This window comes from Strix aluco, chromosome 3 (assembly GCF_031877795.1).
Source record: "Strix aluco isolate bStrAlu1 chromosome 3, bStrAlu1.hap1, whole genome shotgun sequence".
Classification (NCBI taxonomy): Eukaryota; Metazoa; Chordata; class Aves; order Strigiformes; family Strigidae; genus Strix; species Strix aluco.
In genome coordinates this window covers 35,703,411-35,718,428 of record NC_133933.1, presented here as the reverse complement: position 1 = coordinate 35,718,428, position 15,018 = coordinate 35,703,411, and the positions used below count along the sequence as shown (strand labels likewise).

Sequence of the window (15,018 nt, the reverse complement as noted above, 5' to 3'; positions counted from 1 at the left end):
AAAGTGTGTAGGCAAAACTGTCTAACAGTTTGCTACAGTACGTAGCTAGATTTGCTGTCATTTGAAATTTTTAAACCAGGATTGTATTACCTTCAAAAAGACATTCTTAATTAAATAAATATATAGAAGTTACTTCATGTAGAAATTAGTAAGTGTGGTTTTGTTACTGCCTTATACGTGTTAACTTATGTAGCAATTATTTTTCCATATGGTAAGGTAAAATTCAGAGGTATCAAAGGTATTTTGGTCTGGGGAAGTTCAGTCTTATTATCTGTTATTTTTGATTGTTACCCTACTCGTTTTTGTTTAAAATAATTACAGTGCAATCTGGGCAGCTGCAACATCGGTGTTTGTTAACACTCTAGCACTGGAATATTTCAGATTACATCATTTTTGATTGTGGGCTAGCTTTTCATGTGGGAAACTAATGATGTCTTAATGACATCATAGAAATTTGTCCCAGAGTTTTTAAAGCAAGAAGTGGGGATTGCCATTGTTCAGAGAGTCCTTCGCCCTCCATGGTATTGGGATCATCTCACTGATCCCTTTCTTTTTATCACCTAAGACTTCCAGACAGTAATGACCATAAGCGGTCTAGAAAACTCAAACTTGAAATTAAAAAACTTCCATCATATTAGTATGATTTACATTGTGGAAGAAAAGAAATAAAGCTGATATTTTTTGAAAAATTGTCCTTACTACATCTTTACTTACTCTTCAGCTACAATTGAGAATTGGTCACTGGGCGATTGTCTTCTATGAGATGTTGCTTCTTCATGTACAAACTTCTTGAAGATTTCCTACCTTTCTTACTCCCCAATATGTTTTGCTTAATTTAATCGGTGTTAAAATTCCTGTGGATTTGATTTTTGCTGTGGGACAATATAACTTCATAGGTGTTGAAGCACTGAGATTTCAGGGGAATCAAAATTTGAATTTCTGTTAAATAACAGAGTATGTTTTAACTAGGTAATAGTCACAGTGCTTAATTTAACTGGCATGAAAGCTGCAATTATAACTGAATAGTTTATCACTATGTATTAACCCTGTGGCCTTAGAAATCATATAGTGGCTTAGCTGTGTAAGCCATTGCATAACCCGCTTGTTGAACAATCCACTGCAAAAACATTTATGTTCCATGCACTGAAGGATATTGCAATGAAAGGACCGAAACCTGCACTTCATTTCCTGAGTGAAGTAATGTAGGCTTTCATCTCTTAACCACTGACATAACTATGTATATTATGGTTGAATATTTAGCAAGCATCTAATAAAATGTCTGGGAGAGATAACCGTAAGTTGAAAAATGTTCTACTTTATATATTTACTATAGTATGTAGATAAAGATTTCAGAGGAGAATAAATAGGTCAGTATACAGCAAGTACCATGGCAAATCAAATTAAAGGAACCGTAGTAAATTTTACTGACATCTTCTTTTTGGTAAAGATTTTAGCTTTAATTGAGATTGTGAGTGGTATAAACCCTAACGTGAGTTGTATTTCCTTTAAAAGATGCATTCAGAGATTTCAAAAATAATTCGGGGGCTTTTTTGCAACTCTTTGCTTTCAAAGTTACAAATTTGTTTGGAAACTAGGAAGCAAAACACATTAGAAGTACAGTGAAATTACTCAGAATTGTTTTATTGAGTAAACTGAAATAAAGATATGAGGAGAGAAGTGGGAATGTAGTTCTGGATTGCCAAAGCCCAATAAGCTCAGAACAATTTCCCTGGCTAAAAAAAAAATTACTTGTGCAGTAGTTATAGAATAAAGAGCAATGTCTACCCACTCTACCTTAAAACACTGAAGAGCTACCTAATTGCAAACCTAATCATTGGATTAATGTAACTGCTGAAGTTATTATATTAGATCAAAGAGCAGTCAAAGGAACTGTTGCTTTAGTGGTTTAGTTCTAAAAATTGATCAAGTGCTTTCAAATATATGACAGAAGAAATAAACATTCAGAGAAGTTCATGCATCCACATGGAAGAGGAAATCGTTAATCAGGCTTAGTGCTTTTGATATTGATACTGTTTATGAGTAAGTCTCAGTATGAAGCTTTGTAAGTAAACTTCAAAATACTGCTGATTTCTTTCTCTTTTATAAACCAGCTATGATTAGCTTTTGGAGATAGATATTTCTTCATATTCTTGTTCCTGCACACGTTCTGTGTATTTACACCGTATATAAATATAAACACAAGTTACATTCTCTGTGCACAGTTAAGAATTAAGTAGCCTTATTGGTGTGGACACTAGAATAGGACTCCAAAGCTGCCTGTATATAGGCTTTTCAAAGATTAATTTTTGTCCTACGAGATTTTTAGGTTATCTGCACAAAGGAGATTGACAGAAGTTGGACCGGTTGCAATACCAAATGAAACACTGCTTGTGTTAGCAGTTAGTTGTTTAAGACATCTTGAAAAGGTCATATATTAAACTAAAAAGGTTTTGTTTCATTGAACAATGTTTCAGGGGATGGAGAATGTTGGAAGCTGTATATTAAGTTTGTATGGGATCTCAGACTTAGGTGAAGTTGGTGGGAACACTTGCTGCCACTGAGCGTGGCTAACTAAAGGAGTTCAGTTTCTGCATTGGGTAACAGTGACCCAGGAGGTCCAAAGTGCTGGTCATGTAAAAGCTAAAGTTTTATTCACAAGTGCTATGAGAGTGCCAACTGAAACAGCATTCTGTCCACCCTCTTACCTATCTGTGCAGTTATGTGGTTACCTCTGTCAGAGAATAGATCAGAAATAGGCAACATCTTGTCAAGAAGGAGATTTTTACACAGGAGAGAGAAGCAAGCAAGGGGCCTAGAGCATTAGCTGGGTTATAGGAGGTTATACCTATGAGTGTCAGGCTTTGGGCGGACACCTGCTTCTGGATTCAGGGTTTTTTGGTGGAAGTCATCAATGCCGGCTTCTGATGCATTCCAGTTTGGATATTGCTTTCTTGGAAAGTTTGTCAGCAGAGCAATTTGTGTCAGTGCAGTCAACCTACGTGTCTTGAATTGATGGCCTGAGCTAAACAATTGGGGTTCGCTCACATAAGCCTCTTTTGGATCTGGATTAGCACATGTGTCCACAGCCTCAGAAAAGCAGCTTGGAAAATAAAGATACAAAGAATTTTTGGCAGCCATGTTTGTCAGGTGAGGCTTAGGAGGAGGGGAAAAAAAATAGGACATTTGGGGAAAAAGCAGTAGTAGCTGGGAAGACAAGTTTACACTACTGTGCAAAGAAAGTACACTTTATTCCAGTAGTGTTCAGAGAAAGAGGAATGTATGCCTGCTCACTGTAAATAAACAGAATTGCGTTGAAGAAGTGATTTGTTCTATCAGTTCCCTTCCCAAGCAGAAATAACTCATTAGGCTTCAGATATTGTTTTAGTCATTCAGTAGAGCAACAATAATCCTTAGAATTTAGGTAAATGTTAACTTTTCAGGCACCTGGTATAGTTTAAGATGTTACCTGCCCTTTAAGGGAGATTACCCTACCTCTGAAAAGTCAACAGAACAGAGCTAATGAGCATTCGTCAGTCCCTTCATCTATTCCTCCTGCAGCTGTTTAAATAAACAAGTTAGACTTTGTGGTAGTAAATGGCTAGCAAGGAGGTTTGGTAAAGTCTTAAACGGAAGATTTTTCCTAGACGAACATGTGTCTGATTGCTTAGTGTTTGCTATTTAGGTTTAGGAAAGCTTATGTGAGAAGGCAAAAGTATTTTCTTTCATCTGAGATTGTACTTATTGTTCTTTTTGAAATTGCTTCTGCAGATTCCTATTTGAAAAACCACATGCCTACAATAATAACTTCCCAGTCACTGAGATAATAAAAATGTTTAAGAACTATTTGTTAATCCGAGCAATTTGGAACCCAGAACATGAGACTGCTTTCTGTAACATACCTTTATCTGCCTGTAGTTTTGGCCATAGAGCCCTCTCTGTTATATAGGACCTATAGATCTTGTTAAATGTAAATGTTAGAAGTAGCTAGTGTTTGTTGTTTTGATATAGTATTTAATGCGGTTGGAAAATGCTCAATGACTCCTGTGTGCTACCAGAGTATGAATAACCATTTGAGTGGGGTTGGTAGTTTTAGAGATACATTTTTTTCGGTTTTCTGTCATGTAAGATATGCTCACATATCTTTTGGAAGCTGAAAGGAAGATAGCCTTCAAGAGTTGCACTTCTTCATCAATATCAGTGCCTGGCAGTCATCACAATTAACACTTAAAATTCCGGGAAAAAAAATCTTTGGAGGAAATTCAGATTGCATTGGCTCTACTTCTTCAGGGAAGTTAGTCTGACTGTGAAAGAAAAGCCTCTTCAAGAAAAGGTATGGAAAAATAAACTGTTGTCTGCCTCAGTCGTTTACTGAAAAAGGGCCAAGTGTTGAGTGGAATATTTACATTAAATCACTTCTGTGAGCTTTTATCTAATGAGGTGTTTTGGCTTGCTTACATAGTGCTTTTATTTTATTCTTCTCATTGTTCCTTATATGAAAATGGAAATTTATGACTCCGTGAAAAATAAGGGAGAGGAAAAAAGAGAGAACACGACAATGTGAATAACAAGTTATAGGAGAATGGAGTGATGTCTGGTAGTGTCAGGAAAGCAGGATAGTTCAGCAGAAATGTCAAGCATAACAAAATACATGTTTTAGAAGTCCAGTATGAGAAGTTCAATACTGATGAAAAAAAGTCTGCAAAGATTGTATAGGGATGTCATTTTGTTCTTAAATGAGAAACTGAAGATTAACAAAGGCCCAGTGATGTAAAACTGGCTGGCAGAAGTCAAAAGCCATTTGGATCTAGTGCTTGAGAGTAATTTTTTGACTGTTCAGCAAGCAGATAAATGTCTTCACGAGGCGTTCTTTTCCTCTGACTCTCAGTGCTTATAGTCGGTACCATGTATTTCTTTGAATCTGGTCTTGAGCACGTCGTTCTGCCTACAGCAAAATATACCCGGAGCAGAGGGGGTCTCTTCAAAACTTTGAATATTGTTTTAATCACCACAAAACAAAGCATTTTCTGACAATTCCTGTGTAGTAAGGTGCATACCACTTAAGTCAGTGAAAGCTGCGGATACACTGCGGTGCTGTGGATCAGGCAGCATGATGGAAAAGCAGCCCGAGTCACTGGCACACAGTTCTACACTTAACTAGGCATAGGCAGGGGCTAATCCCAGGACTGAATTGCAGCATTTGGAAAATAAATTGGCCTTTTGCTGATCATTTTCTCTGTTGCGTGTTTTTCTCCTATATTTCTAAGGGACACTGCCAACTAGATTTAGTTTGAAATTTGTATTGAAAGCCAATAATTTAATTTTTGTCATTAACAGTACATTAAACATTATGTTCCTTTGATTCCATCCTGGGTATTTACTTGTACGTGAGCTGAATGAGATTTTCCATATTTAGGTATTCATATTGGATGCAAGTGAACCTGAAAACAGAGGTTTTCTTTTCCTCTTTTTCTGTTTCTCTGTGTTCATTTTGTAGTCATGTCACTCACTATAAAATAGTTTTAGGTTCATATTTTAAATTCTGCTAAAAATGGGAGAATGGACACAAGGTGATTTATAAAACTTGATATGAACAGCAACAAACAGTAAACAACTGTTGTGGTAAGAATTCGGTTTTACAAGTATTTTATGATGGCCTTATGTGCGTGGACTAGCAAAGTATTTTTAAGTGTCACTTTCCTGTGGATATTGCCTTTTTAATTTCTGAGAAACCCATATATTTGCCATACCTTTCAAACTGTAGTATATTGCTGTAGACATTAATTGATGTTCTTCCAGGAACTATGAGCACTTTAACAAATGGACTGAAAGGTTTTGTAATAACTTCTTATAAAATTGCACTTTTCAGAAAAGTGAACTATTGCTTTTTCTTATCTAATAGATATATCTGGAGTGCTACTACTATGTGCCCAAGTACATGGCAGATAACTAACAAATTCTCAGAAAAGATCCCTGAGATAGGGAAGTGATATAATCCTATTTTATCCACTCAATTTTTGAAAAAAAGTAATTGGGTCACAAAGAGTCATTGACAGAGCTGGGATTTTAGTACAGATCATGGTACTTTTTCTTCTTACTCTATGTCTGTGCTGGTGTCTACACATTTTGACATCTCACATGGCATTCACAGATAGTTTTTCTCTAAGGTGAGAACTACATTAAAGGTGTGAGATATAGCAAGTTGAAAATGCTCATAGTAGCAAGTAGAAAGCAAATATTTTGTTTTCAGTCTGGAAAGGAGATGATGAGCATGATTTCACAGGAATCAGTCTTGGGTTCAATACCAGACAATGCTTTCAGAAAAAAAACAGGGTGATACGAATACCACAAGATTATTAGAGATACGACATTTCTAGAAATAAGAGCTGCATCAAGGAAAGAATTTCTTAATCTTTCTTCCCTATCTTCTTCTTCTTTCTCCCCAGTGACAATTACTTTGTCATCAAAGTAAACTTTTTCTAAGAATCCCTATGTAACACAGCAGTAGCACACAAAGGCAACTGCTGCATGCCTTTTATGAAATAGATAAATACAATTTACTTTTGAATAATAGTAAGTACACCTTGGTTTAAGATGGAAGTGATCACAAAGATGCTTAAATGTCTAAATGAGGGACTGAGTGCTTAAATTGCTTTTCTGCCTCCTTTGTCACCAGTTCCCCTGCCCCGTTCAACAGCAGGTCCCACACTTTCCCTAATCTTCCTTTTGCTGTTGCTGTTCCTGTAGCAGCCCATCGTGTTGTACTTCACTCCCCTTGCCACATTGAACTCCAGGTGAGCTTTGACATTCCCAACTGGGTCTCTGCATGCTCAGAGTGTCCACATCTCATGTGCTTCCTTTATATGTTTGAGTTTTGTCAGGAGCTCCTTATTCATCCATGTAGGCCTCCGGCTACTACTGCTTGACTTTCTGCTCATTAGGGTGGTCCATTCTTGAGCTTGGAGGAAGGATCATGGGCCCCTCTTCTCTCCAGCACCATTGTCCCATAGGATTCTTCCATGGGAGAAGCAAGATCCCTGAATGGCCCAAAGTCTGCGCCATGAAGCTTAGGGTTGTGATCGTGCTACTTGTCTTGCTTCATCCTCAACTGGAGCATTCACAAGAGAGCACCAAAAATGGCTGGTAGTCTGGAAAGCATGGCTTCAGAGAATATGTTCCACAAAGTAGTTCTTTAGGTCATGAAAAGACAGTAGAAGGATAAGCCTTTAGAACTGTGAAAGGTGGCTTCAAGGGCAAAAGGGATAAATTATAACATTCAGGAGTGGGAGGAAGCAGTGGGCCTATATTGCAGTAGAGTAGATTTGAGATAAACTTTAAAAATATCTGGAGTGGCTTAATTGGCTAGCTGGGTGAGGCGAGATTACACTGTGTTGTGATTTGAAAGCTGTAATCGCGCATGGAGTGGAGTAGAAAGAACAGGATAGCATGCGTGTCAGCAAAGGGTCCTTTTGTGTCAACAAAGGGTCCTCTTGACCTGCAGGATAATGTCACGCTGATCACAGATGAGAATGAAATAAATCAGTTTCCTTTCAAATCCCAGGCAGCATGTAAAACAGGAAAAAGAACTTACTTGCAAGCCTCGTAAGCTTAATAAAGTGTCAGTGAGAGAAGCCAATGTTTTTGCACAGCTGCTTTTCAGGTAAAAACATGCTTTAGGAGTCTTCCCGTCCTGCTGGAAGGTAATATAAAGCTTCTCAGCATTTAACAGTGCGTCTCTACTGGGAAAGCAGAGAAAAAGTTTTTGCCTTTTCTCCAACAATTACATGCAATGGTCACCAGCCTGTGCCAAGAAAGGACACAGCTTGCTTTTTACGCCCATAACAACTGCAACTGTATGTAAAGTATAAGCTTCAAGCAATTCAGATGGAGAAGCAGCAGCTTTTAGTAGCATCAATCTCATCAGCACTTAGAGAAGTTACTATAGAAACTGTTACAGCAGAAACAATAAAAGGAAATAAAAACGGAAGGGGGAGGGAATGAAGATCTTTGAGAATTTGAGGTAAAAATAAAGTGAAATAGATGTCAGTAGCTGAAGCTAGTGAGGTAAAAATAAAAAGCCTTTCTCGTAATTAAAATAATCAAGGTTACAGAAATTAGAGAAGGAAAAGACCTGTGAGGCCATTATGCCATTTCTTTGGGCTCAATATAGGATTATGAAATATTCCATGGGATATATTTAGGAGGTAGTCCAGTCTTGCTGTAGAAGTCCAAAAGAATATGACGTAGTTGAGGTGGGTGATAACACTCCAAAGCAAGAAGACATTATAAAGCAGTTTTTGGGTTAAGTTACATCACTCTTTCATGGTCTTTGACCTCATAGCTGGAAACTGCTTGAAGAATATCTTGATTTGATCTGATACTTAGTTCCTCTGTAAGACTAAACAAAGAATTAGATACTCTGTCTTCAGCACATGACTGTAACTTAAGGTATTTAAACTATTTTTGTCACATTTCTTTAAAATGCTGGTTTTGTATGAAGGATGGTGTACGTAAGATAGAGGTTATGATAAAGACATGGGATATTTTTACAACCATATTATCTGCCTATGTTGAAAGAAAATCAAAACAATAGTAATCATATATCTAGTTGCCATTGGTGCCTAGACTATATTGTAGTTCCTGTTATCAGTGGAATGAGAAACACAAGACAAGACAGCAGTCTTGCAACTCATGCAGTCCTCTTCAATTAAAAACAGGTTACATACTTTATATTTAAAAAAAAAACCCAACAAACCAAGGAAAACTAAGTGATAAATTTATTCTAGTCTCATTGAAATCCACAAGTAAACAAATCTACTCTCTGTAATATGCTGGAATAGTTTAATCCATCACAATTCATTGTTTCCATTCTTCAGAAATATATAAGGGCTGTCTAAGAACACTGGAATTAAAAGTAACCACTTCTGTATCTCAGAATTTGAAGCTGGCCATTCCCATGGATGTGATGTGGTCATAAGACACATTAGGGAAAGGGATATACTGTTGGTGCAAAAATTTTGAAAAAAGAAGAACCAATTCTTATTTCGAATGTAGCCTGGACTGACAATAAATGAAAGTCATTCCTGTCTAATTAAAAAAAGAAGGAAAAAATATGGAAAATCAGATTCCTTTAAGTATTCCTTAATGTCACGATGAACATTACTGAAGTTAGTGCAAACTGGGCATTTGCCAGCACTCCTAATAACTGCTGTCAGCCAGCTCGTGTTCTGCAGGTAGTGTGATAAACCTGTGCTAAAGAAAAGGTTCCTCAGCCATTTTCCTCTTTCTCATCCCAACTGAATTCTTACTAATGACCTTCTAATAATCATCTTTTAAACATTTACGTGGGCTCCCTTCCCATTCTTGAATATTATACTTGCTGACAACAGTCGCAAAGATCTTGTGTTGTTGAGGATCAATCATTATACAAATGCAGTTCCAGGACCGTGTCCTTAGTGAGATGTTCTGTTGCCAGACGCATTTCCCAGTACAAACCAAGGAGCCATGAATTCTATATATTCATGTAAATTGTTATAATCCCAGATATTGCCATTTTTCCATTATTACAATCACATTTCAGTGTTTATCTTCCATTGTTTAGTATTGTACATTCAGTTGATACATAACTGATGCAGTTAAGAAAAAAAGTAGTTCTTTCTTTTTTGATAGTATTGTATTTTTGTAGTATTTATTTGGAAGTATTTTGTCATCTTATTCATTTACTATACAACTGTTCACTTTGCCGACGGGGTGGGTATTTCCCCTAGCAAGGGCAGGGTTAATTATTTCAAAATCAGCTGTGATTATCAACACACCCAAAGTGCTGTAAGTGTCTCAGCTAAAATACCATAAACAGCTTTTCATTTCACATTGGAAATTTTGAAATGTTGATTTCAAAATAGCATCTTCCTGCAAATAACCTGTTTTTCTCCAGAAGGGATGTTAGCCCTAATAATATTTAACAAAGTCAAATTGCTATGACTGTGCTCTGTAAACCTAAAGTCCCACACTAATGCCATTGATATGTTATTTGTCATCCTTGCTCTCTCATTCTTGCAAGACAACATCATCACACACTAAAGCAGGATAGCTGTCACATTTTGTAATTCTCTGTGTGTTTTGAGCCAAATTTACCCTTTCATTTTTTGCCAGTAGAATGTAGGCTAAAGGCCCTCAGCACAGAATTGTCGAGGAAAGATTCACTATGCAAAACAGCCTAAAATCCTGCCCTGCAGAGATTTGTGCTAGCCACTACCATCCCCAAAATGCCTGTGACTGAATCTGTTCAGGTTTCTCAGTAGGTACAGTGATCAATATGACTTCTGAAGACCTTCTGTACTGGAGTTTCTGTGTAAAAGGTGAAGATTGCTGTTTTCCCTTGAACTTAGGTGAAGATATTTCACCCATTGTACAGGCTGTCTGGAATAGCTTTCTCATAGGAGAAGTCATGTCAGAAAACCTACAAAAAAAATTCTTTTTAAAATACAGCTTGATGGGTCTTTGAGGAGCATTATATAATACGGTATCTGTGTTACCACCGAGTTGCATTGTAAATTCACATGGGTCTTACCCACATTAACACATCATGAAAACTGGAGAGCTCTGAGTTCAAGGAACTTTTCAGTCTGAGGCAGTACATTCAAATCCACAAGTTGTTTTTCCCAGCAGTGTGAGCTCAGTTGCAAGTAAAGGCAGAGAGAATGTGAAATTCAGTGAACCAAAAAAAGAACAAGCAAAAAGATGATGAATATATACTAATAAGAGACAGTTCTGGAGCCTGGAATATGTGTTTCCTGTTTCCATGACTGACTTCATCAGAAGTACTTGAATGCAGAGGCAGTCTCTGGCCAAAGTTGGATGATAAGTAAGGAGTGAGTCAGGGGATTTCGGGAAGAGAACAGATAGTATCAGGCTAAGATTGTTCAGTGTTCTCTGGAAATTTGGGTTTCACACATCTTTCCTGTACCCTTCTTGTTTTCCTGGTGAAATAATTTAAACAAAACTTTTCACGTGTCGAGTAATCATTGATTCTGAATTACCTACTACAGCAATCAACATTGGAAGGAGTTGTGTTTGGCTATATGAAATATTACCTACTATTACATCTCAGAAGAATTGGGTCCCACAGGCTGGCACTTTACATCAGCAGACAAGCTGACTATCCTTTCCTTGTTCCTTTATTCCCAGTCTGGAATCCCTAAATAGCCTCTAAACTCGTGAATTAAGGTTGTGCAGGCAATGAAATCTTGTAGAAGTGGAAATCCCGGCAGTAAAATATCCAGATCAGCCAGTGTTTCTGAGTGCAAAACAAGTTACAGGTGCAATAAACTGCAGCAGATTCAAGCATCCAGAAGTTTAGTAAAATAACCAGCATAGTATCATCCAAGCATTCAAATCGTGCGTACCATTCAGTGAGTAAATGTTGACTTCTGTGAAAATAAACATCTAGATTTATCCAGTGCCATACAAAGGATGAATAAACCTTTCTCTAGAACAGGGGAACAGCATATTGAAAATCTTCTAAATATTACCATCTAAGTACTCTGAAATATTTGTATGGTCAGCATGCATTTCAAGCATGGTTTTGTTTTCCCTTCTCTCCAGTACTTAAAAGTGAAGAGGGGAGCACTGTGATAAACCTGCATTTTTCTTCTGAATATTTTTCTTTCAGAAACCCTATAACAGCACCAGTATATACTTTTGCTGAGACATCCCTTCCACATTTCATATCCTGTTTGAAAACCTATAAAATGCTAATGATATTATTTTAAAGTTAGTAAGACTGTCAAAACCAACTCTAGTTGTTGACATAAGCTTAACAAACTACATAACCTGTTTCCAATCTCAGATGGTTGTTCTTTAAGAAAATGAACAATTAAACCTTACTGATTCATTGGACAGCTTTTTAGTTATTAATGAATTGGGATTTTGGCTTTAAGATAACTATGTTTTGAATATATGTATGCGTTAAATGCTAACTAAGTCAAGAAAAGCAAATTTGTGTGTTAGTTCTCGATAGTTTCTTATGTTTCAAAAAGAGAGCAACTTCAACTATTTATAAACTGTAATTAAGTTTCTTTACAACATGACTCATTCTCAACAAGCAAGTGCTTTTTCTTTTACTTTCCTATGAACTGTGTGGGAAAATTAGGGTTCAATCACTGAAGAATTTACTCAATGTTTAATTACCCAAAACAGCCCTCCAAATTCTGCTCATGTAGAGCTTTCATAAAGACGTGATTTTCCCCACACTATGGCTTTCTAAAAGTTGACTTTTAAAAAATGATCTGTAAATTGTAACATAGAAGAAAGCAGTGTTTTACTATGGTATTGGCTTCTTTCTCCAGTCTGCTTCTTTGAGGTCCTCTTATATTAACAGTGTGATGCTTAGGAAAGCCAAAGTAAGAAATCATCAGGATTAAATTACTTTCAGCATGGAACTGAATTAGAAAGCTTTACTTTCCTGAATGAGCTAATTGTTTAAATTTTCCAAAGGAAATGTTTCTATTTCTGTGAGAGAAGGGGCAAATAGGACTTCCTCTGACATAATTTTCATTTTAAATCTGAGTTTGACAGCAAGATTTTTACCTTCATAACCAAATATTACTGCTTAACTGCATGACTTGTGTAAGCTTGCTAGTTGAAGTGACTCACTTACGTAGATGAAGTTATTTTTAGGGAGATAATTTGCACTGTTTAGAAGAGGAAAAAAAGGGAGAGAGAGTCCTACTAAGAGCTAGATCCCTCATTATAGTTTACAGAGCTCGTGAACCCAGCATCCAAGCAAAAGATGACTAAGCAAGGGGTCTATTGGTACTTTCAGGAATTTACAGACATGACTCATCTGCTTATTTTCTGCCGACATATCACCAGGGTACTTTGTGAGTCAGCTGTTATTTGGAAATAGTACTTGTATTCAACATGAATACATTTTTGTAGTTCTTAGGTAACTAGCATGCCAAACCAAAGCGGGCTTTTATAGTTTGCCTAGTTCAGATGTTGATTTACAAAAGCAGTGTGTTTTTTTTAACTGTGATGCATTTTTCATGACAAAGTGTAAATGTGGTCTGGGATGTAATTATGATAACACCTTTGCCACCTTACGTATCGCATGAAGACAGATCTGATTTTGTATTAATGCACAGATTGAGTCAGATTGCCTATATGACCAGGTTAAAAAAAAAGGATTATCAACCTATGTGACTATGAGCAGAATTTGACCTTTTATCTTCAAAGCACCTTGCTAGTGTTGATTACCAGTGATATTTGCTTATTTTTCATGTACAATAAAACACTTCACCTCAAATTCAAGTATTCTGTGCACTCACAGTGTCAATGGACGGGGATCCACTGTGACGGAAGTGAGTTCTTGCCTTCCCTTCCTACTGCTGAAATAATAGCTGGCTACCTTGAGATATGTATAACAGTTTACAACTCAAGGCTATTTCCTGTTTACTGGTCTTTTAGGTGTGGTTGTGTTCCACAGTTAGGGACAGGTTTTTTTTACTTGGTCTAGACTCATCTCATACCTTGTATTAAGGAAATACTTGGCTTAGGAAAATGGGAGTTTGGCAATTTTAGGTGAAGGGTAGTGTTAGAAAACAAAGACAGATCAAATTTTTCAAAACTCTACTTGCAGTTCAGGATAATACTGCTCTTGGCCAGATGTGGGATGCACAATTTTAAATCTAATTTGCTTATCTGATTTAACAGTTTATAATGTAAGTAATTCCTGAAAATTCGTATATAGGTTTTGGTTAATAGAACAAAAAAAGGTTTTCTGTTATATTTTGGTGGTACCTTTGCTGGAAGAATGTTTTTGTAAAAGAAAGGCTTCTTGTAATAAATGGAAGTGTCTCTGTAGTGAAAGTGATGTCTTGATTATCTGTTTAAACACCATTTCTGGTGCTAGATACTTTCTCTTAAGTGCAAGCCTTTAGTTTTAAGTAAGAGGAAGAAAACTGCTGCTGCTTGCCCCGATTATGTAGACAGAGGTTTTCAAAGGAAGGTTAATGAAAGTTAGAAATTCTCAAGTAAAAAGTATAAGGACTAAACTATTACTTGAGTGTTTTGCTGAAGTTTATTATTCCTTTCACACGGTGATAAAATCCACAAGCATGCAGAGTATTTTCCCTTCAAGGAGTTGGTACTTAAGAAGGAAAAAGATGCACTAGAGGAACAGAGTTTAAGCACTCAGAGCTGGAGAAGTATATTTATAATGTTAAAACGGAGAGCCTGTCTCCTTGCTTCATACTCTTTTCCACAGTGAAGTCCTTCAGAGGTTGCAGCACACATGTACAATCTGCAAGGTGAGGAGACAGCTTGCTTGTTGATAAATGGCCTCGATACACCAATGTTTTCCAGGGTTGTTATTTAATGATGTTATAAAGAGGAATTTGACAGAGCAATCTTCAAATCTAACCTTTGTTACAGCAGTGATCTGCCCTCAAATTAGAAGAACTCTGCCCATGTCATTACCGCTTAAATATCTGCTGGAAACTGCTGTGTGAGCTGAGTCACCAGGACTCTGGGAGTTATCACGTGTAGCTCAGACACTGGGTCATGAACTGAGCAAATGCTGTCGTCCACAGTGATTTGTTGTATTTTGAGACCATGGCTAGAATATCACATTTGGTTTTGTGTACTTCACAGCTACAAGTGGTTTTACTCAATGAGTTTTGAGGTTAATTTGGGGAAAAGGGAGCTATGGTTTGGCTGATGCACATCCAGGTATTCAGACATGTTTAGAAAAACTGAAAAATGAAGGGACTAGCAGGGTGATCGCATGGGATTTGGAAAAATAAAACCTGTCTTGCCACTGATATCTCAGTCTGTGAGCAGAGATTTCAAAGGAAGTGCTGGAATCTCTGCTCCATGAGTATTTAAAAGTAGAAAATACAGTGCATTATCAAGCATACTAGAGGGGAGATCCTGTTCCGCGTGAGGATGGGTTTAGTCCTGTAATGTTCCTTTCGCTTTCTTCAAATTCTGTTTGTACTGATTTTGCCACCTGCTTTGATT

At 37.0% G+C, this 15,018-nt stretch overlaps 1 protein-coding gene across 3 annotated transcripts in view; it reads left to right on the top strand.

Moving 5' to 3' along the window:
• The window catches only part of BABAM2 (BRISC and BRCA1 A complex member 2), a 178,704-nt gene that overhangs the window by 140,110 nt on the left and 23,576 nt on the right, over nt 1-15,018 (top strand). The window lies entirely within an intron of this gene.